Source organism: Bubalus bubalis, chromosome 23 (assembly GCF_019923935.1).
Source record: "Bubalus bubalis isolate 160015118507 breed Murrah chromosome 23, NDDB_SH_1, whole genome shotgun sequence".
NCBI lineage: Eukaryota > Metazoa > Chordata > Mammalia > Artiodactyla > Bovidae > Bubalus > Bubalus bubalis.
In genome coordinates, this window is record NC_059179.1 from 44,740,566 (window position 1) to 44,765,786 (window position 25,221).

The following is a 25,221-nucleotide window of genomic DNA, read 5'->3' on the forward strand; positions in this document are numbered from 1 at the left end:
AACACTGGGGAAATCTGAACAGTATCTGTGGATTGTATCAGTATCAGTTTCCTGGTCACCTTATCATCACTATGTTTTACTAGATGTTATCAACTGGGGGAAAACCAGGTAAAGGGTCTTAACAACTTACATGTGATTGATTATGTCACAATGACAAACTTAATTACAAAAATAACAAGTAGCTTTGTCCTGTTTTGGCTGTTCCTTTGGCGCATGCTGACCAATAAACAGGGCAATTCCATTCTGTGGTGGACCGGGGTTTGTTCACAAGGAGCCACAAGGAGCCTAGCCTGTTGACACGCTTCATGCTCTGAACTGGGATCAGCTTCCTTTGGCTGCCAGGGTACATGGCTCCTGAACCCTGACCTTCTCCACTGGAGCTGGCAAAGATGCTTGCTACGTAAGATCTTTCCTGGGAACAGGCACAACTGACTGGTTTCTCTTGCCCAGCTGCTGCCAGCTGCCCAGGGCTCCCCAGGTCACATCTCACGAAACAGCTCCAGAGAGGACAGGAGAAAGCCAGCCCCCGGGGCTGCTCCATGTGGATGAGTGGGCAAGGAACCCCAGGGCTCCCGGACCCCACCGGGCTGCCTCAAAACACCAGGCGGCAGGCTGGAACAGGGCAAGACCATCCCTGGCTGACACATGCGGTTGTACGCTGGGCTGGCCACCTTCCAACACCCAGCTCACTCAGAGAAAGTTCTGGAGCTGGTGAGTCCTAGCAGATTGGCAGAACCAGCGAGCCACCTGTCTGAGCTGACCCACAGCTTACATTCCTGCTTTTCCAGCAGCCTGGGGACCTTGAGGCTGCCCTCAAACTCCCCGTCAGCCTCTTGTGACCCAACTTAATCACACTGTATCAACCTCAAGGTCTTTGGTGGCGTTTGGAGTCTGGCCCGAGATCGCGTGTTGTCTCCCTTTTAAGGAGAGCTGGCAGTCAGTCTCAATACTCCCCGGCACCTCCCTGCTGATTCAAAGAACCCAGAAGGAGAAAATTACAGGAGCATCTTTGCTGTCTCGCCTTATTGTCTTCAGGGTCACACTTCTTTCAACCCATTCAACAGGAGTGTATCTTCAATGCCTCCCAGAAACAATCATGAAAGTAGTCCCCCTCTCCCCAAAATGTGCCATTCGGTACAATGTACAGATAAAACATATTTCCATCATAATACTATTTTTTCAGATTCCATAAACCCTTAAATAGCCATTTACTCAAAAAAGCTGAACGCTTTCAAACGTTGCCCAGCTTCAAAGCTGATAAAGAAATAACCAGCGACTCCTCTGCGGGAATAAAAATTACATTCTACATAAATTAAATATATAATTTGATTAAACATGTTTATATCTTTGTGATGACATTTAAAATAGAAGTAATCATTTTCTTTCTCAAAAGAAAAACTCTTTCAAATATAATTTGAAGCTGTCAAACCTATCGCCTGCTACAGATCTTTTAAATGTCACGTACCTTCAAAGGGGGATGGCAGTTTCCTTTTAAATATGCAATTCCAAACAGTGCGTTCTGAATCAAGCATGTATTAAAATACACCGCTGGCATTTACCCTGATTAGGTAGAGCCCTCTCCTCTTGTTCCTGAGGATCTGCTCCGGAGAGCAGCTCTGAGAATGCTTCCTCCCCATAAAACTCTAGAGGGCTTAACGCTTCCACACTGGCTGCGAAGCACCTGGCCCCTGGGACCAACACCAAGTCACACCCCTGAATGCCTTAAGGGGCAAAGGTATTTCTTATGATTCCTGCAGTTTCCCTCCCAGGTATCTCGTTGAACTCTGTGTAACCCAATTATGGCACAGCATCAACAGCCCAATTGTAAGACGGTGTTAATCAGATGCAAAGAAAAACTCCAAACTCATTCTTCTAAGTCAATGACCTACATATTCTATTGCTTCTTCTCCAACTCAGTAGCAAACACCAGGCTATATTTAAACACAGAGCACAGATATATCTTTCTTCTGAAATGCTTAGAGATACAGATAAAGCCTTACACTGTAGCCCTCCTTTTCTCAACTTAAGGAATGCAAGCCTTTGTCAACATCAACTGTTTGGGGAACTCAAGACAACACACACGGTCCATGGCACTACTGTGTTTTAATAATAAGGGTAGTTTTTTGTAAAAACTAAAGATGAAGCTCCAGTACTTTGGCCACCTGATGAGGAGAGCCAACTCAATTGGAAAAGACCCTGATGCTGGGAAAGATTGAAGGCAGGAGGAGAAGGGGATGACAGAGGATGAGATGGTTGGATGGCATCATCAACTCAATGGACATGAGTTTGAGCAAACTCTGGGAGATGGTGAAGGACAGGGAAGCCTGGCGTGCTGCAGTCCATGGGGTTGCAAAGAGTCAGACACGACTTAGCAACTGAGCAACAACAAAAGGTAAAAAGCGTCTTCAATGGAAGGCAAGCAGAACGAAGGCTGCCTCCCCAGCCCCCGGCCAACTACAAGTGCTCACAAAGAAAACAGACCAAAGGACCTCAAGTCAGTTAAGCATGTCGCATACCAAGTGTCCAACTGAGGTGCAGACTCTTCATAACTGCTCAACCTCAGAACTAGGGACCAGCATGGGGATAACCTAGGAGTCAGCAGAGACGACAGCAGAGGAACAGAGAGCTCTCAGAGTCTGTTCTAAGACGAGGGAAAGGGGACTTTTCACTGCCAATCTGTTTGTATCTCAGCCAAACTTGATGAAACATGGGTAGGTCAACTGCTTTACCACCACCCTCTCCAACCAATGTTGCAGGAGGATCCTAAAATTATCTCAAGAAGCATCAAGGCAGAGGCTGGGGAGATCACCCAACCCAGCTCTGCACCCACTGCCTTCCTCCTGGGGAAGGGGCGCTGCCCGTGGAAGAAGGAGATAAGCGGAGGCCAGACCCGTGCCCGCACAACTCAGGGAGCCTTGGAGACAGATTACCCACCGTCTGGTAGGCAGCCTGGGAGAGGACCAGGGTTGGGGGGATACGCTTCACAACCAAATCTGGGCTGGAGCTGGGAAACCTCAGCTGCGGACACCTTGCTGTCTCATCCTACACTGTGACCTCAGGCAAGTCGCTTTGCCTCTAGGAAACCTACTTCTCTGGGGGATGCGAGAGGAAAGCTCCAGAGACACCAAGTTTCTGTAACTCCAGTTCTAATTCCATTTAAAACAGGCAACTCCTGAGACTTAGAGCCAATTCTCTATTCACTGGGGCTTGACAGAGAGCAAGCACATGGAAACAGAAGCGTTATGACGGGAACTCCTCTTTCTCTTTGGATTCAGGTGTACGTCCTTCCTTGGGTGGCGGACCCCCACCTCTACCCACCCCAACCCCCCCACCACGTGGAGAGGAAGGGCCAGTAAACACCACCCGTGAGGCCAGACCCTGCACACTGACCCTGGCACCCACGGAGAAGCCAGAGAGCACGGCTGAACCTAGATGTCTATGTGTCGTGGGAGACCTTTTGAGTGCTTCCTGCACCCCCAGTCTCCTCCTAAGAGGGGGGCCTTCCCAGTTAACACCACATGTGCTCCCTCCCGTCTCCCCACATCTGGGGCCCACAGAAGTCATCCGTCCAGCACTCCCGCCCCGGTAGACTCTTCCAGCTTCAGTGCTTTTTTTTGAGCCTTGCTGTCTATCAAGCTTAATGAACCCAATGTATACACACATATCTGTAGCTATAGCCATATATAGACACACACCCACTCATCCAAAAAGTCTGGCATAGACTCCTTCCTGATGGTCAAGGCCAAAAGCCCCTATTCATCTGCCATCCACCTTCCCAGCTGGATCCCACACCACTCCACCCATTCTGCTACCGCACCAACGGAGGGGCAGGCACTGCCGAGAGCCAGATTTGGAGACAGACATAACCTTGTCTTCAAGGAGTTCCAGAACGAGCAAGAACAGAACACCAAGTGCTAGAGAAGCAGATATGGAAGAAGGACAGACAGCAACTTTGCCTGAACTCCCGCTCAGACGCTCCCAAATCACTGTCTTCCTCAGTCCCTCCAAGGAGCTCCAGATGTACCTCACCACCCTCCCACCTCTGCCTACCAGCTACGTGACTGCAAGTCCCTCCCACCCCCAAACTCAGATTGTCCACTAGCATGGACAGCACTGCTTTACCCTGTTGGGAGTCCGAGACTCAACCAAGTCCAGACCCTGATTTAAGTCTCTGATCCTGGAACTGACCATGCCTGCCCCTACGTTTGTCTACCTCCACATTGGAATCACAATTCCCAGGTGAGAATGAAAACGCCAATCATCTTCTCTAAAAACACCCAGAAAAAAATCCAGTTGAGACAAATGTCATTTTGGGAGAATGACCCAGTCCAAATCAACTGGTCTAGTTAAAAAGTATTGTTTAAAAAAAAAAAAAGTGTTAGTCGCTCAGTCTCGTCGGACTCTTTGCCACCCCATGGACTGTAGCCCACCAGGCTCCTCTGTCCACGGAATTCTCCAGGCAAGAATACTGGAGCGGGTTCCTAGTCTCTTCTTCCGGGGATTTTCTCAACCCAGGGATCGAACTCAGGTCTCCTGCATTGCAGGCAGAGTCTTTACTGTTTAAGACACCAGGGAAGCCTGAAGAATCTAAAATTCTATCTCAATCAGATGATACCGTTAGAAGGGCTCCTCACAGAATGGCTTCCCCTAAATTCTCCTTCAATATTGTGCCTCTCAGTTTGCCCCGGACCCGGCCCAAGCAACAGCTTGCGTTGCCAGACCTCAGCTGCCGGTAGAACCCTCAACTCCTATTTGCTGCTGTTGTTCAGTTGCTAAGCTGTGTCCGACCCTTTGAGACCCCATGGACTGCAGCGTGCCGGGCTCCCCTTGTCCTTCACTCTCTGTCAAACTTTGCTCAAATTTATGTCCACTGAGTCAGTGATGCCATCTAGCCATCTCATCCTCTGTCACCCCCTTTGCCTCCTGCACTCCATCTCTCCCAGCATCAGGGTCTTTTTCAAGGAGTTGGCTCTTCTCATCAAGTGGCCAAAGTATTGGGGCTTCAGCTTCAGCATCAGCCCTTCCAATGAATATTCAGGACTGATTTCCTTTAGGATTGACTGGTTTGATCTCCTTGCAGTCCAAGGGACTCTCAAGAGTCTTCTCCGGCACCACAATTTGGAAGCATCAGTTCTGCAGCGCTCAGCCTTCTTTACGGCCCAACTCTCACGTCTGTATATGACGACTGAAAAGACCACAGCTTTGACTATATGGACCTTTGTCATTACAGGGCCTCTGCTCCCATAACTCCCTCTAACGAAGCATTTCTCTTTAGGGTGAGCTCAAGGACTCACACCGTCTCTCTAAACTCACAAAAAGAGAACTGTTCACAGCCAACTGTCCTGAAATCTGTGGTTCCTGTACGTGCATTTTTTAAACAACTCTAGTCCTTCCCAATCTCATCCCTTCTTACAGTATCCTTTTTTCTTTTTTAAATCCTCAAAGCATTGGGTTGGCCAAAAAGTTTGCTTGGGTTTTTCTAGCTCACGGGGAAACCTGCATGAACTTTTTGGACAACCAATACTTTCTCCAAAAAGACAAGATATAAAAAGTAAAATGTAATCCACTCATTAGGACCTACCAGCAGCCCTATAAACCATATCCCCAAAAGCACTGGCCCTGAAGAGACTTGGAGAAGCTGGCAGTAGCCTCCCCAAGGCCAGCACACCCCAGACCACTGGGCTCCTGGGTGGCCCAGCTCACAGGGTGACTGGTCTGTGGCTGGTTAGAGAGCTGCGTAGCACACCTGCTCAGCCAGTTCCCCCACACTGAAGCAAACTAGAAATGCACACGCTCCCATGTGATGATCAGCGGGCTCCGAAAATCAACTTCTGTCAGTTGTGAATGCAAAACCGTGGGCACAAGTGTTAAGAAACACCAGGGACTGAAGGCCCTGACCCTCATGCTTCACTGGAGAGCACAGTTATTTGAGAGGTAGGGAAGGGGCTGGGAGATGGTGTGGGAATGGGAGCAGGGAGAGACACGGCCCAGGAGAAATCAACGATTGTCCTGAATCGCCAGGGAAAGCCAAGAAAAGCAGGCCTCGAAATAAAACAAAAACGTTCCTCACTCCAAAGCAGGTACAGTTCATGGCCCACTCCCAGCAGAGCAGCAGGGCAAACTTTGCATCCATCTCGCTAGTGGAGGGACCAAGGGAGAGGAAGGTGTACCCCATGCCACTATACTGCCCTTGAGCAGAAAGCCAGCGTTCTGCTAAGTGGTTTAAAAAATAGCTCCATCTTCCACACGTGATTGGCAGCGGTGTAAAACTTTATTATAACTGCTTTATAAAATGAAACATACACCTATTCTATGACCCAACATTCCACTTCTAGGAGTTTACCCAAGAGAAATGAAAACATATGTCCATAAAAAGGCATGTACGAGAATGGTTCACTCCAGCTTTACTTAGGATTGCCAAAGTGTCCATCAACAGGTGCATGGATACACTCGCTACAGAGGATGCTATACTGGAATACTACACAGCAAGTAAAAAAGGAGCAGGCAATTGTTCAGGTGAGAACACCCCAAAATTTCAAAAACACGTTACAGTGAATTTAGAAAGCTTTTGCTGAAAGGTGTATGTGGTATAATACATGTGTGTAATATTGTCTGTGTACATATACATGTATGTATAATGTGTGTACACATAGGTAGTATATTAAGTGCTAGAACATGAAAAATTAATCATTGTGGGAGTGGAGAGTATTTGCCGGAGATGACCAGGGAGACTGGAATGGGGGCTACCTGTCAAGGGTCATGAAGGAAGTTTCTGGATTGGTGCTAAGCTGTATATTGTGATATACTTGGGGGTACCCAGGTATGTGAATCTGCCAAAACAAATGGATTGGCTCACTAGGATTTATCCCACCCTGCTGAACACCTCCCCCAAGTCCTATCTCAAAGGAAAAACTAAACTAAAGGAATCACAAAAAGTCAGCTTCAGAAATGAGATGCATGCTGAAGGACCCAGGCAGGGGTGGAGCTGAGCAAGGACTGAGAACCACTGAGAAACACTGCCAAGTCAAGATGGACCGATGGGCAAGGGGGTGGAGAGAGCTGGACCTGGGGTCTGGGGGGGTTCGCTGTACCACGTGACCACTTGGGGGGGACCGCTGGCTCTGGCCCATCTGAAAAATGACAACCACAGACATACCCACAAGGCCAGGGCCATTTCCCCACCAAGAGCTGAAACCCCAGAGGCCCAGACGGATCGTCACCCCAAACCAGAGTGTAGGAGCAGCGGGCGTCTAAGTAACATCCGTTCTCTCCAGAAACAGACCTGTGAATTCAAGGAGGCCCAGGACAGGTTAAGGGCTATTTGTATAAATGCAGGCTGATAAAACAGAAGGTCCCAACCCAATGAGAATAAACCCACAGGGCAGTCACATTTGCATCCAGTAGGTTCCAGTGCTTCAAGGCAGAACCCCCAAGAGCAGCCTTTTTTTGACCACAGTTCAGTCGCTCAGTCGTGTCCGACTCTTTGTGACCCCATGGACTGCAGCACGCCAGGCTTCCCTGTCCATCACCAGCTCCCAGAGCTTGCTCAAACTCATGTCCATCGAGTCAGTGATGCCACCCAACCATCTCATCCTCTGTTGTCCCCTTCTCCTCCTGCCTTCAGTCTCTCCCAGCTGTTTGACCACAAACAGTTCCCACAGAGCACACGGATTACAAAGGCACATTTGGAAACAAGCCGCTGAACTCCATCTGACGTTTAACGGGCTGCCCTTAGATGCTGAGTCCTATGGGTCAGACCTCTCGGCATCAGTCGCATTCCCAGTGCCAGGTCACACATGGACTGCGCCTACCAGACTCTCTATCACCCAAGAGGTTTTAAAGTATCAAGTACTGAAAATACATGCAACTTTCCCATTAAAAGCTAGGGCGTGAACACTCCAAAAGGTCAACGTGGCACCCGCTACAGTTCCATTACCGACGCTTCATCCAGGTGGCAGGAAAGCTACAACAAACGCACCCTGAAGGATTCGCTGCTGTCACACAAGAGGGACAGAAACCCACTCCCGACGGAATTCTAGACCCTGATCTGGGCAGACCTGGCCCTGTGGAGGCAGGCAAACTTGCTTCCCAAACTGGAAGGAATTCCTGGGCAGTGACCCTTTGACCTACCTTATCTTAAATTCAATGTGTGTTAGTTCAGATACCTCCAAAAACAGATACCAGAACAAGATGAATAACAGACTGTACCAGAGACTTCTTGGGAGACGTGAAATAGGGGGCAGAGGGGACGCTGGTCTGACTCCTCTAGAGAAGACAGGGAAGGTGAAATCTTGGCCTGCCGGGCAGTTCAAGGCCAGAGGGGAGTCTCTAGGCCCAGAGGACAGGCTGTTGGGAGGAGTCGGCGGACAGGCTGGCATCCCCCACTGAGCTCGGCCCTAGCTAGGAGAGGCCTGTGGAAGGAGGGCTCTGTGAATGTGGTGCTGGAGTCCACTTGCAGAAGGTGTTTGGGGCCACCAGTTACATTCCCAGAAGGAAAAGATCAGAGGTGTCTTTTCATGACAGCCACACCATGCCAAGTCACTGCAACACTTTTCCCACCCAAGGCTTGCTTTTGATCTTCTCCAACAAGCGACAGAGAGACTTCCGGGGCCACCTGGCCACACCCCATGTTTTAGGTGGCTGTCACTTGGCAGGTGTGAGGCAGGAAGTCCTGCGGGGATGCTCACCCTCAGGGAGGGCCCCCTGCAACGAGGGGAGGGTGACGGATCTCCAGGACTTAGTGACGAATGGACAGGGCAGGTGGAGAAGTGAAAGGCATGACGCCAAGCCTGGGGACCTGGAGAAGTGGCCGCCTGCTCGCTGAAGCAGAACGTGAGGCAGGGGTTGGTTTGATGGATGATCAAGTTAATCAACTACCCAAACTCAGCGTTGTTAGTTCACACTATCTGCTTTAACAAATGAACCCAAAATTGAATATCAACTCAACACAATAAAAGCTTACTTCTGTATCACGAAATGATCAGTGTTCCCGATGGGCGGGGAACTCTTCACGTGGAGATTCAAGGGTCCAGGATCCTCACTTTCTCCTCTGGACTGGCCACAGCCGGTTGACAATGCAGGTAAGAAAGACTGCGTAAAGCACACTTGCTTCCTAACCACTTCTCCCAGGAAGTGACACCTACTGCCACCAGGGCTCCACTGGTAACAACTACCCGGGGTCTCCAGGAGCTGCCAGAGTGGCGGTGGGGCAGCCACCGCAGCAGCAAGTCCCCACCACTGGCACGAAGCACAGATCTCTGGTAGACATCTGGTCATCTCCACCACACTTACACGTTCCAACTCGATCTCAAGAGAGGCTTATTTTGGAAGCAATATAGGCCTTCAGCTCTCTCTGAACACCATAATCCAAGGCTACATGACCACTGAACCAAATCTGAAAAGAGATGCCAGCAATTCTGGAAGTGCATCTATTAACTTCTCTTATTGCCACACAGCTGTGGCATTCACGTGGAAATCTGGTCACAACTCGACTCTCAATGATCAAGTAAAAAGTTGAGCAACTGTCCTTTCATTGGAAAAGGTTTGCAAAATTGGTTTCATGGCCATCAACTCTAAAAATATCAAGTCTTAGACTTGGCATTGTTTAATAAGTCTACTCAGAACAGGGAAAAAATAAATTAATTAAGCTATGCCATATTATCAGTTTCAGTCCCCAAATGTTGAAAACCAATGAAATAACAGCGCTCTTGTTGAAGTCTTCAAGCGAACCTTGTAAAAGAAACACAAGAATTTCAATTTCACAGAGCCTGGCCCAGGACTGGGTGACTTGCCAGAGGTCACCCAGCTGGTGAGGGACCGTCGGGTGAGGGGGGTTTCCAACCAGTTTGACTTGGGACCTGGATCTGGGTCAAGATCCCAGCAAGTTTTGAAAACTTTCCAAGGCCAAGTCAAGCTCCCAACATCCTCACATCCGTACAGATTCCACTTCAAATGGCAGATAGAGCACCTTGGGTATAATATTCTTATAAATGCATCCAAATTATAAAAAAAAAGAAAAACTCCACTAAAATATGAGTTTTCATCTGCATAACACTTAACCAACTAATTCCACGACATTCAAGTGAGAACAGATGATGTACTGGAATATCAAAAACAAGAATCCGATTTGGTAAACAGTTGAGCGCTATTTTCACATCACCCTAATGAATTTAGTTTCAATGAACACAAATCAGCAAACACTCTGAAAATTTTAATGGTATGGTACAAAATGATGCTTTGAATGACAGCCCCAGAAAACAAACTCTTCTCAGCAAGTAACAGATATCACAAGAGAAAAATCAGAAAGGATAAGTTAGTTCAAATCCACTTATAGCCCATGGATCTGCACCTGACCCTGGGCTTGCTTCTCACACAGAGCTCTTCACACTTTGAGTGAAGCAGCAAGGAGAGGCGCTCTGGGTCCCTGGATCTTGCTCAAACAGCCAGGCACAATCTGCTACCAGGTGCCTGGTTTTGTTCCAATACCTGTACAGCAGGTGGGTTAGTACCCACAAAAGATGGTGCATAGATTTTGGGTCAAATTCTTGCCCAGGGCAGGCACCTGCCTCTAGCCAGCTCATTATGGCCCTCAGGGTCAAGGGGCACTGCTGGGAAATATCTGGATGTTTGGGAAGTGTCTGGGATGGTAGGATACAGGCCAAGGTGGGTCCGGATTCCTCCAGAGCCCTGCTCACATGCCCACCCATCCTCTAGTCTGTGTCTCCATCCTGTCATCACTCTGTAAGTGGTACCCAAGTTAAATCTTGGCAGTGAGTTTACATCCACTGAAATGGCAACCCACTCCAGTGTTCTTGCCTGGAGAGCTGCAGTCTGTGGGGTCACACAGAGTCGGACGTGACTGAGGTGACTTAGCAGCAGCAGCTTTTAAAAAACCATTCAATGACCAGGAGACAAGGAAACGCACTGACACCCCCAGAGAATGCAGAGGGCCATCGCATTCACCTGAGTCCTGAATCTTTTTTCATCTGAAAACCAAGGTTGTTGTTTGGAGGCTGTAATTAGAACATATTAGAACACGGTTGTAAACTGTAAGTCACTCTAAAAAGAGTGGACTGGTCTTTTGAAATGACATTTCTGCCTTGGTTATAATAAACCAACATTAAAACACTCAGTTGTCCTTAGGAAGAATTCTGAAGCCTACCTTCAAACCCAAGTGAACTCCACAGCTACGTGGGGACAAGGAAGCACCTCCTTCCTGCTGTATCCTCCCCGAGCCTGACCTGGGGGAACCACGGCTGCTTAACTGAATTCTGAGTCCAACACACACTTCCTGGCCGCAGCCCCAAGACTGATCCAGCTTTCTTTTTTCCGCTGGCAATGAAGTTTGATTTCAAAAACAAAAGCACACAAAGGCATTTAAGACACCTGTATGATGTTAAAGAAACAAAAGACTACAGATGAGATTTTAAAAAGCACGTGATCAGAAGGGAGGAAGGCGAGCATTCAAAAGCCACATCCTGGGGCTCTCGCTCGCTGTGGGTGCAAAGACTAAGGGGGCTCCCCAAAACCACAGCCCAACTCCTAAATCCGTTACCTCTTCTCAGTCCAACAGCCACGCACGCCATCAAGTAACTGCTCCTGCTCCCAACTCATGGGCAAGGGGGCACCGAGGCTTTGAGCCTCACACCAGAGTCCACAGCAGAAAAAGCAGAGATGGACCCCGAGTGCACCCATGGAGGGCCACCTGGCACCTACAGCAGAGGCCAACGGGGCAGGAGGACTTCAGCAAAATGAGACTAAGCGTCAGGACAGACCCCCTGCGGCATTCAGGCCCCTCTGCTTTCTGCCACCCTCTTCACCCATGTGGGGCGGAGGGGGCGTCAGAGCATGGTCTGCCCGTTGGTCTGGTCAGTCTCCTCCCCCATCCCACATTAACCACCAACCCTCAGCAATGGCTTCACCCCAGCACTCAGCACTCAGTCCGCCAGGATCTGATGTGTGATTTTTCGACTCTCAGACCCTTTTCTTTCCATAATTCAGAGGCAGCAGCCAAGTGGCATCACTCACAAAGGGTCCTGGGGCACCCCCAACCCACTTGGTCCAGCTAAAGGGACCCTTTCCCGGGTCCAAGTATCACATGTGTGTTTGGCTCCATCCTACCTGGGGGCACCAAAACCCCTCCTCCCCCAGCGCCTTCCACAGCAACCCACTGCCTCTAAACAAGACAATTCCCTGGAACTCCTCCAGGGTTTCCTTCACTCCCCTTTCAGCACTACGCAGCCCCCCGGTCCCCTCTCTCCCTCCTGTCCTGGTGAGTTCACAGCACACACACTCCACCCAGCCTTCGTAGGCCGAGAAAGCTCACACAGGGGTGCTGAACACCCTAGATTCCCGTGAGACACGGCTGAGCGCAGGATTCTTTTCCTACCAAAAAAACACACACAGGACCCTCCCCGCCCCACCCTCCCCTAGACTCATACCATTCCTGGGGTTCACACCCCCAACCCAGGCACGGAGCCCAGGGAGGTCCACAGGCCTGAGTCAGGCCCTCCGGCTTTGTTTCCTAGGCAACAGCCACTCTCTCCTTTGCAGCCACACACTGACCACGGCAGGAAGATTCTAGCACTCCTGGAGTTTCTCCTCGAGGGTGGGAGACAGCCGCTTTCCTTCCGGAGGAGCCCTGAGGCGGATGGGACCCCGGCAGCTAGCTCTCCCCCGGGCACCTGTGTTGCCAAACTGAGGGCACTTTGGCTCCAGGAGAGCCTGGCAAAGGAAACAGCCCCACAGACTCTCACCCGGTGATGGGGAACCAGGCCGCTCCTCGGTGAGTGGCTCTGGTCACCTGGCCCGGCGGCAGAGGCGTACCTGTCACAGCCGACACCTGGCTGAGGGGCTGGGCCTCCCAAGAAGCCCTTCTCTGCCCCTGCCTCCAGCGTGTGGGGCAGGGAAGTTAGGAGTTGCCCGACTCTTTGAGGCCCTGCCTTCTAGCCCCCGGGCTTGGAAAGGGCCACGTGGCCTCAGCTGGGCGGGGAAGGGCCTCTCTACCCGACTGCCCATCAGAGCCACCTGGGAGCTTGTTAATCTACCGGGCGGGTTCCAGCCCGCAACCAGGGACTCAGAACCTCCGGAGGGGCTGGGCTTGTTTCCAAAGCTTCCCCAGGTGATCGCAGGTCCAGGCAATGATAAAAAGGATGGGGGCAAAGGGCGTGATGGCCTCCAAGGAGAGGGGGGAGCTGGAGGGAGCCCATAGCCCACCCCCTTCAAGAGGACTTCCCAGACCTCCGGTGGGTGAACGAGACCCCCAGCGCCCAGGGGTCTGGGTACCCCCAACCCACTTGGTCCAGTTAAAGGGACCCTCTCCCGGGTCCAAGTATCACACATGTGTTTGCTTCCTCCTACCTGGGGGCACCAAAACCCCTCCCCCAGCACCTTCCACAGCAGCCCACTGTCTCTAAAGAAGACAATTCCCTGGAACTCCTCCAGGGTTTCCTTTACTCCCCCCTTCAGCATAACACACTCCGGTATTCTTGCCTGGAGAACCCCATGGACAGAGGAGCCTGGAAGGCTACAGTCCCTGGGCCACAAGAGTCGGACACGACTTAGCGACTAAACCACCACCACCACATCACCACCCAGCACGCCTGGTCCCCTCTCCCCATCCTGTCCTGGTGAGTTCACGGGCCACCGGGAGTCTTCCCTTACCGGCTCACCTGCGTGTCCACTGCCCTCTGGCTACGTGGCCTGCTCCTTGCGGGCCGGATTGGGTCAGGCTGGTTCAGGCCACCACACTAGCTAGGGACACTGCCCAAGGCTCGATAGCCGCGAGAATACAGAAGGCCCACCAGAGAGCAGGTGCCATGGAGTAAGTGGGCAGGAAGGAAGACGAACTCCACGGAGCCCATTTTCACAGGATTCGTGCCCAGGGCATCTTTCCAAGCCTCCCTGCCATAGGTCCAATTGACTCCTGACCCGCCCCCGCAGCGCTAAATCCACCCAACCCACAGCAAACACCTACCACCTGCCTGGGGGCTGAGGAACTCGGATAGCGCGGTCTGTTACAAGACACCCTCCAAAACGCTGACTATTAGTCCCTCCAAAATAGCATCACTAGGCCACAGACATACAGGGACAGACACATAAAACACATTCTCCCAAAATGGCAACAGGGCGTCTCCCGGGCGGCGCTGCCTACAGCCTGGAAGGGGCTCTGACTTCAAATGGGCTCCGGGCAGGGGAAGGGTGGAGCGAGCTATAGCTGGGAGGGGTCGGGTCAAACTTTTCCCCACCCAAACCTTCAGCCCTGACATCACCACCAGGAAACGAGATGTTTGTTTTATTACAAGGTCTCATGTTCCTGCTGCTTCTTTACCTAGAAGTAAAAAATTTTCCACCTGGGTCTTCACACACCAATGTCACCAAAATCATAATTCACCAAACTATCAAAACCACCCACAACTGCAGAGAAGGAGATTAAAATGGGAAAGGGATGAGAAAATTAAGCAAATACGAAGGAAAGTGGAGGAAAAGTTCCGTTTGACCAGAACAGATTTTGCTTTTTTTCACAAAGCGCTATACTGTCTGCAGACCCAGAGTCCCCTCTGGTGCCACAGTGGTGACTGATCTCAGAGCAGGAGGCTGGCTCGGGGGCCTGTGAGGCCTTGCTGACTGTGATGGGCTCAACTGCCAGCACCCCCCACCCACAGTCCCCTGCAGGAGTTCAGCCAGCTCTCAAGGATGGGGAACAGCACACACAATATCAAGGGTCAGACTTTATCTTTTAAATGCACAATGTGCTCGAGCCAAAAACAAAACAAAAAGCCTTCCCAAGATGCTTTCCAAATTCCAGAAACACACTGGGCTGGAAAAAAAAAAAAAATGGAGCCCTGTTTCCTCTTATTTTTAATCTTACTTTGGCGAGGTTCATAATAAAAGAGAATAACCTATTTATTTGCTTACCTTACTTGGAAAGACAATAAATTGGAAAGGCTTCATAAATCTCGCAGGGAATTCCTTTAAACAAGGACTGTCAGCAAAAATCCGTAAATAACCCTCTGCCAGTCTCCAGCAATCACCTCCACCACACATTCTTTTTCCTTCCTGCTTTTGTACTAATCTTCCAGCAAACAAATCAAATCAAGCACTAAAACGTTTTTATTCTTTATCAAGGTGAGGCTCAGAAAACATCCGGGAGTCCACCGGACTGTTGACTTACTTAGGTGTCCCCTGAGAAGAATCAGATGCAGCAAAGGGCCCCCAGGACAAGAAGACGGAGACCCCCGAACCCCCAAACCCTACCACACTGCTCTTACCGATTTACAAAACCCAGGCTGGCAATGGGCTTTTGCACACAGAGCCAGGGACAGGCATCAATTTGACCTGGAGCAAAGCTTGAACCTTATGAAACAGATCCTATCCAGGTGGGTTTCCTCCACCTTAGCTCACCCTTCAGCCCTTGTAATCCCACCGTCGGAGACCTTCCAGATCCAACCAGGCGGCTGCTAGTCAAGTTCACTCATCCCCATGTTGACCAAGATGAAGACAGCTCAGAACTTGGAGATGTCCAGAGCAAACCCCCAGCTCATCCAGCAGCCCAGGCCTGTTCCCACCACGTTGACTTGTGAGGCACCTGATTAAAACGACCTTCAAAAACAGCCAAAGATGGACAGTCTCATGCTGAGGTTTCAAGGACTGTGCTAAAAATAAGCCTAAATAAGAGGCAGAGGGAGGCTCATGGATAATCAAATGTGTAATCAATTTACATGTCAGGGAAGGATAATTACCATAACCAAAAAGAAAAGTTCTCCAAGCCAAAAGGTTAAGAAAGAAAATTAAACCAGCAAGCCACCACTACCCACATGGAAACAAAAATGTACGTTTTCGGAAAGGACAAGCCTCTTGTGTTCCCGGCAGCTTCCAGAGCCTTGAAACTTCCCTTCAGGACCATGATTCTTGGTCCTGGGTGTGATTCATGATTCTTGGGTGTGAGACACAAGACTAGCGAAACCCAAACAACTTGTCACACTTGTGCACAGCCAGCAATACACGCAGCTGCTTAGCTGTGCAAGGGTTAGTCGCTCGTGCTGTCTGACTGTGCGATCCCACTGCGGCCCGCCAGGCTCCTCTGTCCGTGGGGTTCTCCAGCCAAGAAGACTGGAGTGGGTTGCCGTGCCCTCCTCCAAGGGATCTTCCGGGCCCAGGGGTGGAACCTGCGTCTCTTATGTCTCCAGCATTGGCGGGCGGGTTCTTTACTACTAGTGCCACCTGGGAAGCTGTCCAAGGAAACGGGCTTTTCATTCAAATCCCACCAAGATTTCAAAGGGCTGTGTCCCTGCAGGTGACTGAGCTGCCCAGAAAGAACCTCATGTGCTGAAGATCAACCTCCAGCAGGAAGGGCGCCTCAGCTGTTTCTATTATGAAGGCACCAAATTCATCTGTTCTTATCGTCTCCCCTCCTGGCTCACTCCCGGTGCTCAAGAAAAATTATTATTATAGACCCACCTGATTAACATATTTCTAGTGTTTCCGAGTGAAGGCAGAGGCCTTTCTTAACTGGCACTCTCTGAAATAGTCACTTGACAATTTGCACACCTCAGGCACGATTGCCCGCCGAAGCCAGTGGGGCCTGGGCACTCAGCAGCGGTTGCCCACTCCCTTCCCTCCAAGACCGCTGCGATTTCAGGATCCATGCAAGTGAAGCAGCTTCCCACCTGTTACCTGTGTTAACCTGGGGAGCTACCCTGCAGAGACAGAAGTGGAGCCCCAGGAGGGCGCAGGGGAGGCACCCTGGGTGCAGGAAGGACACGGGCAGGCCCTGGGAGCCTAGACCTGCAGTCCTACTGTGCTCCCCAGGACTCAGACAGCCACCGCCTGGGTAAGAAGGTCATGTGTACACGGGACCACCGAAGATGCTTCCAGAGCCCCTCCGGACAGAAACCACTTCCCTGCCCTTTAAATAAAATCCAGCCTTTGATTTTTCCTGTAAATAAATTCCAGTGTTTGGGCAACTTTTCTCCCCTGGGCAAGGATGGGAGGGCAACGCAGTCTCAGGGTGGTTGTGGCAGCTTCTGGACCCCAGAACCTCCCAGCAGCCAGGTCCCCAGGCTGGGAGGACTCGGGTCTCCCCATGGGCTGGTGGTGTCGTGTCCCGCTCCGCGCCGTCCCCCCACCCCAAGGAAGAACCGTCCAGAGTGTGGAAGCCACCCAGGGACAAGCAGCTCAAAATGCTGCTTCAAACAGCCCTTGTTCCACTGGGGCGCCAACCTTTCAGCAACTAACCCCAGGCTCCAACCTCTTTGCATCTGGAAGCTCCCCCAAATATTCTAAGCATGTGGTCACGTCTCTGCTGCACTCATAGTATGTGTGTCAGCTCACGGATGACCACCCCAAAGAGGCCAAGGATGCTTAGATGGAAATCTCAGGCCAAGAATCAAGGTCAGGGGCGTCTGAGCTCATAGGCATCAGAAGGTTTGTTAACAGTGAATGCTGGCAAAACGCACTGGGAGTCACTCCGCCCGGTGAGCCCTCTCCCTGCCCTGAGCGCTGGGGTACTGGGCGCAAACCACAAGCCCTGAAAAGACAGCTCCAGCAACAACCGGAACACTAATAAGTGCAGTGATCCCCACTTAACAATTTCAAAAATTCAAAGACTCATTTCATAAAATTTCCCCCAAATGAACAGACACAGAGAATATTTTAAGACTATGAAGAGTGAGCTGGTGGTAGCTTCCTTCCCAAAGTGCAACAGAGACCACTCACAAGCACGCCCTCTGGGTGCAGAGGGGCCGGCCTTCATCATACACCTCCTCCTGAGAGAAACCAGGGTCCCCTGTGACACACAGGAGCTGGCAAAGGTGGCAGTGGAACCCAGGACTCTGGCTCCAGGGTGGGACGCCAACCCAGGTGACCCACCGCTGACCCTCCCACAGGAAAGGGCGCTGGTCCCTGCAGGCTGCCCACCAACCAGCCTCCTCGACCACAGACTGGGGTCTGGTCTCTACCTGCGGGAAGCCAGGCTAGGCTGTGAGGGATGCCCTGCACCCCTAGAGACACAGGGACCAGCCTGGGCATGCAGGAACCCGAGAGCAAACACTGCCTGGCTCTCTGCTCAAACACTTCCGCACCGAGAGAACAGGAAGGAGCCGGTGACCCACGGTCACTCCCAAGCCCTCTGGACATGGAGCCGGCGGCCGTGGTGGGCAGAGGAGGCACCTGTCCCCAGGCACCTTCCAAGAGGGGCTGGCGGAACCCGGGGAGGAAGGTGAGCAGCTGTTTTGTGTGTGTGTGTGTGTGTGTGTGTGTCCGTGGAGAGTCCAGGGACAATGACCGGAGGTGTACCCAGGCACGAGGTGTGGGTGTGGAATTGCCCGCTTGAAGGAGGAGGGGGCCCCTTGGGGGGCTGGGGGAATTAATGGAGCAGATAAAGATTCCAACCACAGAGTCTACCCAGCCTGGGCCAACTTCCTTAAGTATCCTTAACTTCCTTGAGTGTTCCTCCCTGTGGTGACACGGTGGGACCCACTCAGGCAAGTCTGTCTGCTGAGCCTGGAGGGTCTCCCTGAGCCGGCGGAACCCTCGGACATGATAGACATCCGAGAAAACCCTGGCACCTCACACGAACACCCAGGTACTTCCCCACGCTTCCCAGGCTGGCCTTGCTACTGTTGAAGAGGGAAAACTGCAGCAGTGGTGGGCGGGATGAGGGAGGGCGGAATCACCACAAGGGGCTCCCGGGACCTCCCTTGGTGACCAAACTGGTCCGCAACCACATGGCTTTTGCACAGCGTTGGACAAAACACGCAGAATTGCACGCTGAAAGGGTGAATTTTACTGTACAGAAAGTATATCTATATAGCATTCTTAAAAAGTTGATCCCAGGACTTCCTGGTGGTCAAGTGGTTAAGACTCTCAACTCCTGGGGCATGGATTCAATCCCTGGTGGGGGAACTAAGATCCCACAAGCCATGCTGTGCAGCCAAAATAAAAATAAGTAAATAAAATAAAGGGGCTTTTCAGGTGACGCAGTGGTAAAGAATCTGCCTGTCAATGCAGGAGATGCCAGAGACTTGGGTTCGATCCCCTGGAGAAAGAAATGTCAACCCACGCCAGTGTTCTTGCCTGGAGAATCCCATGGACAGAGGAGCCTGGATGGGGTCACAAAGAGCCAGATACGACTGAGTACGGCACAGCAACAAACAAAAAGATAAAATGCTGTGTCTGGTGGCGGTAAATCTGGCCCTCTCGCTTGGCCTCCCCAGCCCCACCGACTGCCCCACACCTTATACTCTTTACTCCAACAAAGAGAGAATAAGAATAATGATAAAAACAATAAAGCCCACACTGGAGAGAACTCAGGGTGCAATGTTGAGGGTTTGTCATGCATTAACTCACTGAGTCCTCACACACATCAGAGGTGGATACGAAGAACGCCCACCCACCTCGAGGATACAAGGAGGCAGGGACCTTCCCCAGGCCTGCAGCTGAGCCCCAGGGTCGCCAGGATGGGAGGTGGACGTCTGGAGGTTCCATGCTCAAAGTGTTAGTCACTCAGTCATGCCCCTATGACTCTTTGCAACCCCATGGACTGTAGCCCACCAGGCTCCTCTGTCCATGGGATTTTTCCAGAGAATACTGGAGTGGGTTGCCATTTCCTTCTCTAGGGGATCTTCCCGACCCAGGGATCAAACCTGGGTCTCCGACACTGCAGGCTGACTCTTTACCATCTGAGTTACCAGAGCCACCCAACACTGCACTTCCTCAGGCCAGAAGAACAGCCCCCTGGCCTGGAGAGGACCCACCCTCCACCCCTGCACTTGGGATGCACCCTGCCCCCATCCCAGCTCTCTGAACTTCAGAGTAAATCCTCCTTGCTCTTGCCTGCAGCCTTGGCATCGGTCACACAGTAGGAGCTCTATTTGCTGAAGAAGCAGATCTTGGTTCAACAGGCAATTTTCAGAAGAAGCAAATGCATCTCAATGTCACAGCATCAATTTCCACAAATCAATCCCAATTGAGCTACCTTAGCATACGCTGTAAAAATTTTAAACCCTATGCATAAAATATTATACATCCATTTTTATTTAATCTACTAAGTTATAAAGCTTTCCTCAATCTCTTAAAGGTGGTTTTCCCAGTAATACATAACTGCTTAATTGGGAAGTGTACAAACCATAATTACACTGCCTAACACGACAACATTGCTTATGGGAATATCTCTGTTCATGTATTCTGCTTTATTTTGTATTTAATCTCTATTAAGATGTCTATATGAAAATAGATAGGTATGCTAGTCTTCATAGACACCATAAATCATAAAGTCATTTCCTTGCTAACCCAAGTGCAAAAGCAGCCCCCAAAGAGACTACTGGGGCCCCAAAGGCTCCCACTTCTCATATTTAAGCACAGTTGGTAAGCTTTCAACGTGTGGCCCACTTAGCTCTGTGCCACTTTGCCAGGTAAGGGTGACGGTAATGGCTATCATTTCTCTCACAGAAAGTGGCTTGGCCTGACAGTCAAAAAATACCCCAAACTGCCCCCCAGAAAGCAGTTACTCAAACCAGAAAGGGCAAATTCTTTCCTGTGCCCAAGACCACAGTTGCCAACCTCATAGCAAGAGGCAGGTGGAGACCCCTTAAATCCTCGGTGGACATTGCACACAGCCTTGCAAGTTCACTCTTCAGCTGGCACAGGGCATGTGCCACAGGGTCCTCCAGACCTCAACACAGGGGTACCACCCCGCACGCTTCTCTGCCTTGGAATGCGTACACACACACACACACACACACACACCCCATCCCTAGAACTATCTGGATACACAGCCATTCTCTAAGCAGCCTGGTGTTGGAAAAAAGAACCAGTTCAGATTCTGCGCCATCGTTTATTAACTTGAAGCCCGTCCCTGTATTGGGAAAGCCTTACCACCTCCTACCGAGGTCATCACCAAAACAAAACAAGCAAGTGTATGATAAGGTGTTCCTAAAAAAGGACCTACAAAGTGTATGATAAGGTGTTTCTACAAACACCTCTGCTGTCCTCGATACAGCAACATAAGCGATCAGCCTCACTGAAGCTAATCAATAAATTCTATATTGATTCAATACTAATCAATACACTCATCAATAAATTCACCAAGGTAAAAAAGGATTTGCCACAAAACGTGTTTATCTGCATTTCTGAAACAGAAAAGTGTCATCCCCAAATCTGCTTGGCAACATGGATGAAATAACACACAAGCGAGATTAAAAAGTCGATGCAGACTTCACTCGCCCATGTGGTGAGGTGGGAGTGCCTCCTGCTGACCTCTGCCTTCAAAGACAGTCACCAACTCCGCCGCACCCATCCTCGGCCTGCGTATACAGACTTTCAAAGTGCGCTCCACTGCCAGCGCGCCTCATACCTTACTAAAAAGTAATTTGTAAAAACAATTTGTCTTACCACTAGGCTACGACGCTCAGACCAGCCTCCTCCCCGTGAGCACTGCTGACTGGTCAGAAGAGACAGTTAAAAGTCAAGTGCATCGGAACAAAGACCCAGCTCCAACTTTTAACGGGCGCGCGTGTGCGTGCGCACACACACACACAAAATTTCCCTCAAGTCCCTCAGAATATTGAGTGCTGGTTGAGGGGGTAGAACCCCCGCTTAAGCCAAAAAAAAAAAAAAACAACGAGAGACTGGGTCAGGCAGAAATCCAGATTTCCACTTTGAGATCTATTCATTCAGATGGGGGAAGAGTATTCAAATATAAAAGCCTTCAATCATTGGTCATGCCAAATGTTCAACAACTAGACTCAAGTTGTGTGGGTATGTGGTTTGTTTTTAAAGAAAGATGGTGTGCATGCAGTTGGCAGGCTCTGGACTGGCTGCGTTGAGAACCCCCTCCTGGTGGTTCTCAGTCCAGATGTCCCTCAGGTGGAGCCCCAGGAGACTGACTCCCAGCCAAGGGTGCCCTGGGGCTCCACCTGCTCCAGAGGCCACCCTTTCAGGGCACCTGGGCAGCCAGTAGCCCTCCCCGGGGACCGTGAGTCACTCATGTGAAAACCACCAAGCCCACAGCCAGCTTCTTGCCACTGACTGTGTGCCCAACTCACCTGCTCCCTTCTGATAAACAGTGCACAGAGGACCCCTCCCTATTCCTGTGTGTGTGTGTGTGTGTGCGCACGCGCACGCACGTGCTTGTGTGCTTAGTCACTCAGTCGTGTCCGACTCTCTGCGACCCCATGGTCTGTAGCCTGTCAGGCTCCTCTGTCCATGGACTTTTTCAGGCAAGAATACTGGAGTGGGAAGCCATCCCTTTCTCCAGGGGATCTTCTGGACTCATGGATCGAACCCGGGTTTCCTGCATTGCAGGCGAATTCTTTTCGGTCTGAGCCACCAGGGGAAGACCCCACTCCCAACTCTCTGTTCTAGATGAAACGAGACACAGTGTGCAGAGGAGGGGTGGGGCAGGGGCAGGACACTTACTCAGTTACCTAAGAACCACCAAATCTGCAGATATTGCCACTCTTTTCCTCCATCACCAACGCCAAGAGTATCAAACAGCTCACGTTCGAACCCTTCCCACCTGCATCAGCCTTCCTTTCTGTGCACATTTGCAAATGTGGCAATAGGGCATTCCGGCCCCTGACCCCAGAAATGCCCTTGCATTCCACCCCTGGCTGCCTCCCAAGGGCATTTGCAAGGATCATCTCGCTTCACAAGTGACGTTTCTTTTAACAGTACGAATTAAGCCAGAGGAAGCTGCTGGTCCATGAAATGACCAGCCACCCCGAAGGTGACGATCGGTCTCTTCCACAGGCTCTGGAAGGACACATTCCCTAACCCCAGTCCCCCGCCCCCAACCGTTTCTCGCTCACCTGACCCAATGGGGCAGCTGGGAGCAGTGGCACAGCTGGGGGTCGGGGTAACCGGTCCACACCCATTGTGCGTCTGGCCCTGGGAGACAGCCAGCCCATTTCTAAGAGTGGGCGACTGCCCTGTGAGGAGATGACTTCCTGGCCCAGATGGGGACACACAAACACCCACGGCACATCGGACACCCAGCTGGACCCAGGCGGGTCACCAGCGCCGCTGCTGACCGAGTGCCCACCACGTGCCAGGAAGGCAAACCCAACACGTGGTTCTCTGGGAAGCAAGTTCACAGCTGCTGTGCTCCAGATGCTCGGACGCTCCTACTCCAGCACGAGGAAGGGGACACATGAAGGCAGATGTGTGCGGAGAAGGGGACAGGGAGAGGGCCTTGTCCCAAACACCCAGGGACGTGGCTGTCAGGCGCTCCTCCGCCGTGCTTTTACCTCCTCTGGGAAGAGGAGCCGAGCGGCATCACCAGCAGACCCCCGAGGCCCAGGGCGCCGCCTGTAATCGGGCAGAGGAGGCGCAGCACCCAACCCCTCACTCGTTCTTCCTTCTCTGGGAAGGGAAAGTAGATCTTAAATAGAAAGTAAATATTTTACTGGGCATCCCTCAGAGGGACCTAACACCAAGTCACACCCCACCATCTAAAAACAACCTTCCCGAACAGTTTTCGGTTCATCACTTAGGCCCCAGGAATCACTCCCTACCCAAGCCAGCCTCCCTTCCACCCTCCCAGCCCTGTTTAGGTTGCTTTTTTTTTTTTTTTTGGTATACAGTTTCATTTTACTAATTTTTTTATTAATTTATTTTTTACTGAAGGATAATTGCTTTACAGAATTTTGCTGTTTTCTGTCAAATCTCAACATGAATCAGCCATAGGTATACATACATCCCCTCCCTTTTGAAGCTCCCTCCCGTCTCCCTCCCCACCCCACCCCACCCCTCTAGGTTGATAGAGAGCCCCTATTTGAGTTTCCTGAGCCCTAGAGCAAATTCCCATTGTATAGCAGTATTTCTTTAAGAGCACCAGGGCTGGAACTCTCACCCCAAACACTTCTTCCTGGGCCCCACCCCCTTCACCTGGGGCTTCCCCTGACTCTGGGAGACTCATTCACCTCTTTGGTGCAAAGGATCAAGTCTCCGTCCCCTAGAGGACCCATTCCCCTAGGACAGGACCCACCCACCATCTTGCCTAGCAAGATCTTGCCTGTCTCCTACCCAGCACAACCAAAGCAATCAAGCCCCAGGGAACCTTCTCAGATGTCCCCTGAAGGCAACCCCTCCCCTTCCAGTGCCTCCATCAAGATTTCCTGAGCTCTTTCCAGGAATGCAAAAGAAAATCTGCTCCTCAGGGCACACAGCACCTCAGTTCAGTTCAGTTCACTCACTCACTCAAAAAGTCAGTGACTTTTGTGATTCCCAAGGACTGCAGCACGCCAGGCTTCCCTGTCCATCACCCACTCCCGGAGTTTACTCAAACTCCTGTCCATTGCGTCGGTGATGCCATCCAACCATCTTATCCTCTGTCATCCCCTTCTGCCTTCAATCTTTCCCAGCATCAGGGTCTTTTCCAATGAGTCGATTCTTCACATCAGGTGGCCAAAGTATTGGAGTTTCAGCTTCAGCATCAGTCCTTCCAATGAATATTCAGGACTGATTTCCTTCAGGAAGGACTGGTTGGATCTCTTTGCAGTCCAAGGGACTTTCGAGAGTCTTCTCCAACAACACACTTCAAAAGCATCAATTGCTCAGTGCAAGAGCAACTAACTGACTTCTCTGTTTATTTTGTATTTATAAATTTAACACACTGGCACAGTGGTAAACAATCTGCCTGCAATGCAGGAGATGCAAGAGATTCAGGTTCCATCCCTGGGTAGGGAAGATCCCCCTAGAAGAGGAAATGGCTACCCACTCCAGTATCCTTGCCTGGAAAATTCCAAGGACAGAGGAGCCTGGCTGGCTACAGTTCATGGGGTCGCAAAAGAGTTAACTGATTGATTGAGCACACACACAGGGCGCATTAGGGCAAAATCTGTATGGAAGTAAAGTAGATGGTGATTCTTGAAAAATTCAAATTGGATTTCGCTGGTGGCTCAGTGGTAAAGAATCCGCCTGCCAGTGCAAGAGACTTGGGTTTGATCCCTTGGTCTAGAAGATCCCCAGTGCCTTGCTGTTAGTGGAGAGAAGGGTGGGGTCAGTGCAGGGACCACTTTTTGACCATGCCTGTAGCTGGGAGAAGGAAATGGCAACACACTCCAGTATTCTTGCCAGGAGAATCCCATGGACAGAGGAGCCTGGCGGGCTATAGCCCATGGGATCACAAAAGAATCAGACTTGACTTAGCAACTCAACAACATCAGGCCTGATCTAAGCGCTTTATTCCAGTTGAGGTATTTCAAATTCTAAAAGATGATG

At 50.9% G+C, this 25,221-nt stretch overlaps 1 protein-coding gene across 8 annotated transcripts in view; it reads right to left on the minus strand.

Annotated features, from left to right (window-relative positions):
* CTBP2 (C-terminal binding protein 2) overlaps window positions 1-25,221 on the minus strand; it is a 169,159-nt gene that overhangs the window by 128,786 nt on the left and 15,152 nt on the right. Inside the window, exon 1 of one of the 8 annotated variants that reach the window (XM_044934937.1) lies at window positions 15,816-15,840. The exons of 4 other annotated variants lie outside the window; for them this stretch is intronic. The gene's annotated coding sequence lies outside the window, so the exon portion shown is untranslated. Of the gene's footprint in view, window positions 1-1,465; window positions 1,491-12,825; window positions 12,956-13,670; window positions 13,888-15,815; window positions 15,841-25,221 lie in introns of those variants that run through there. 3 more of the 8 variants (XM_044934935.1, XM_044934936.1, XM_025274341.2) reach the window with 3 other exon arrangements.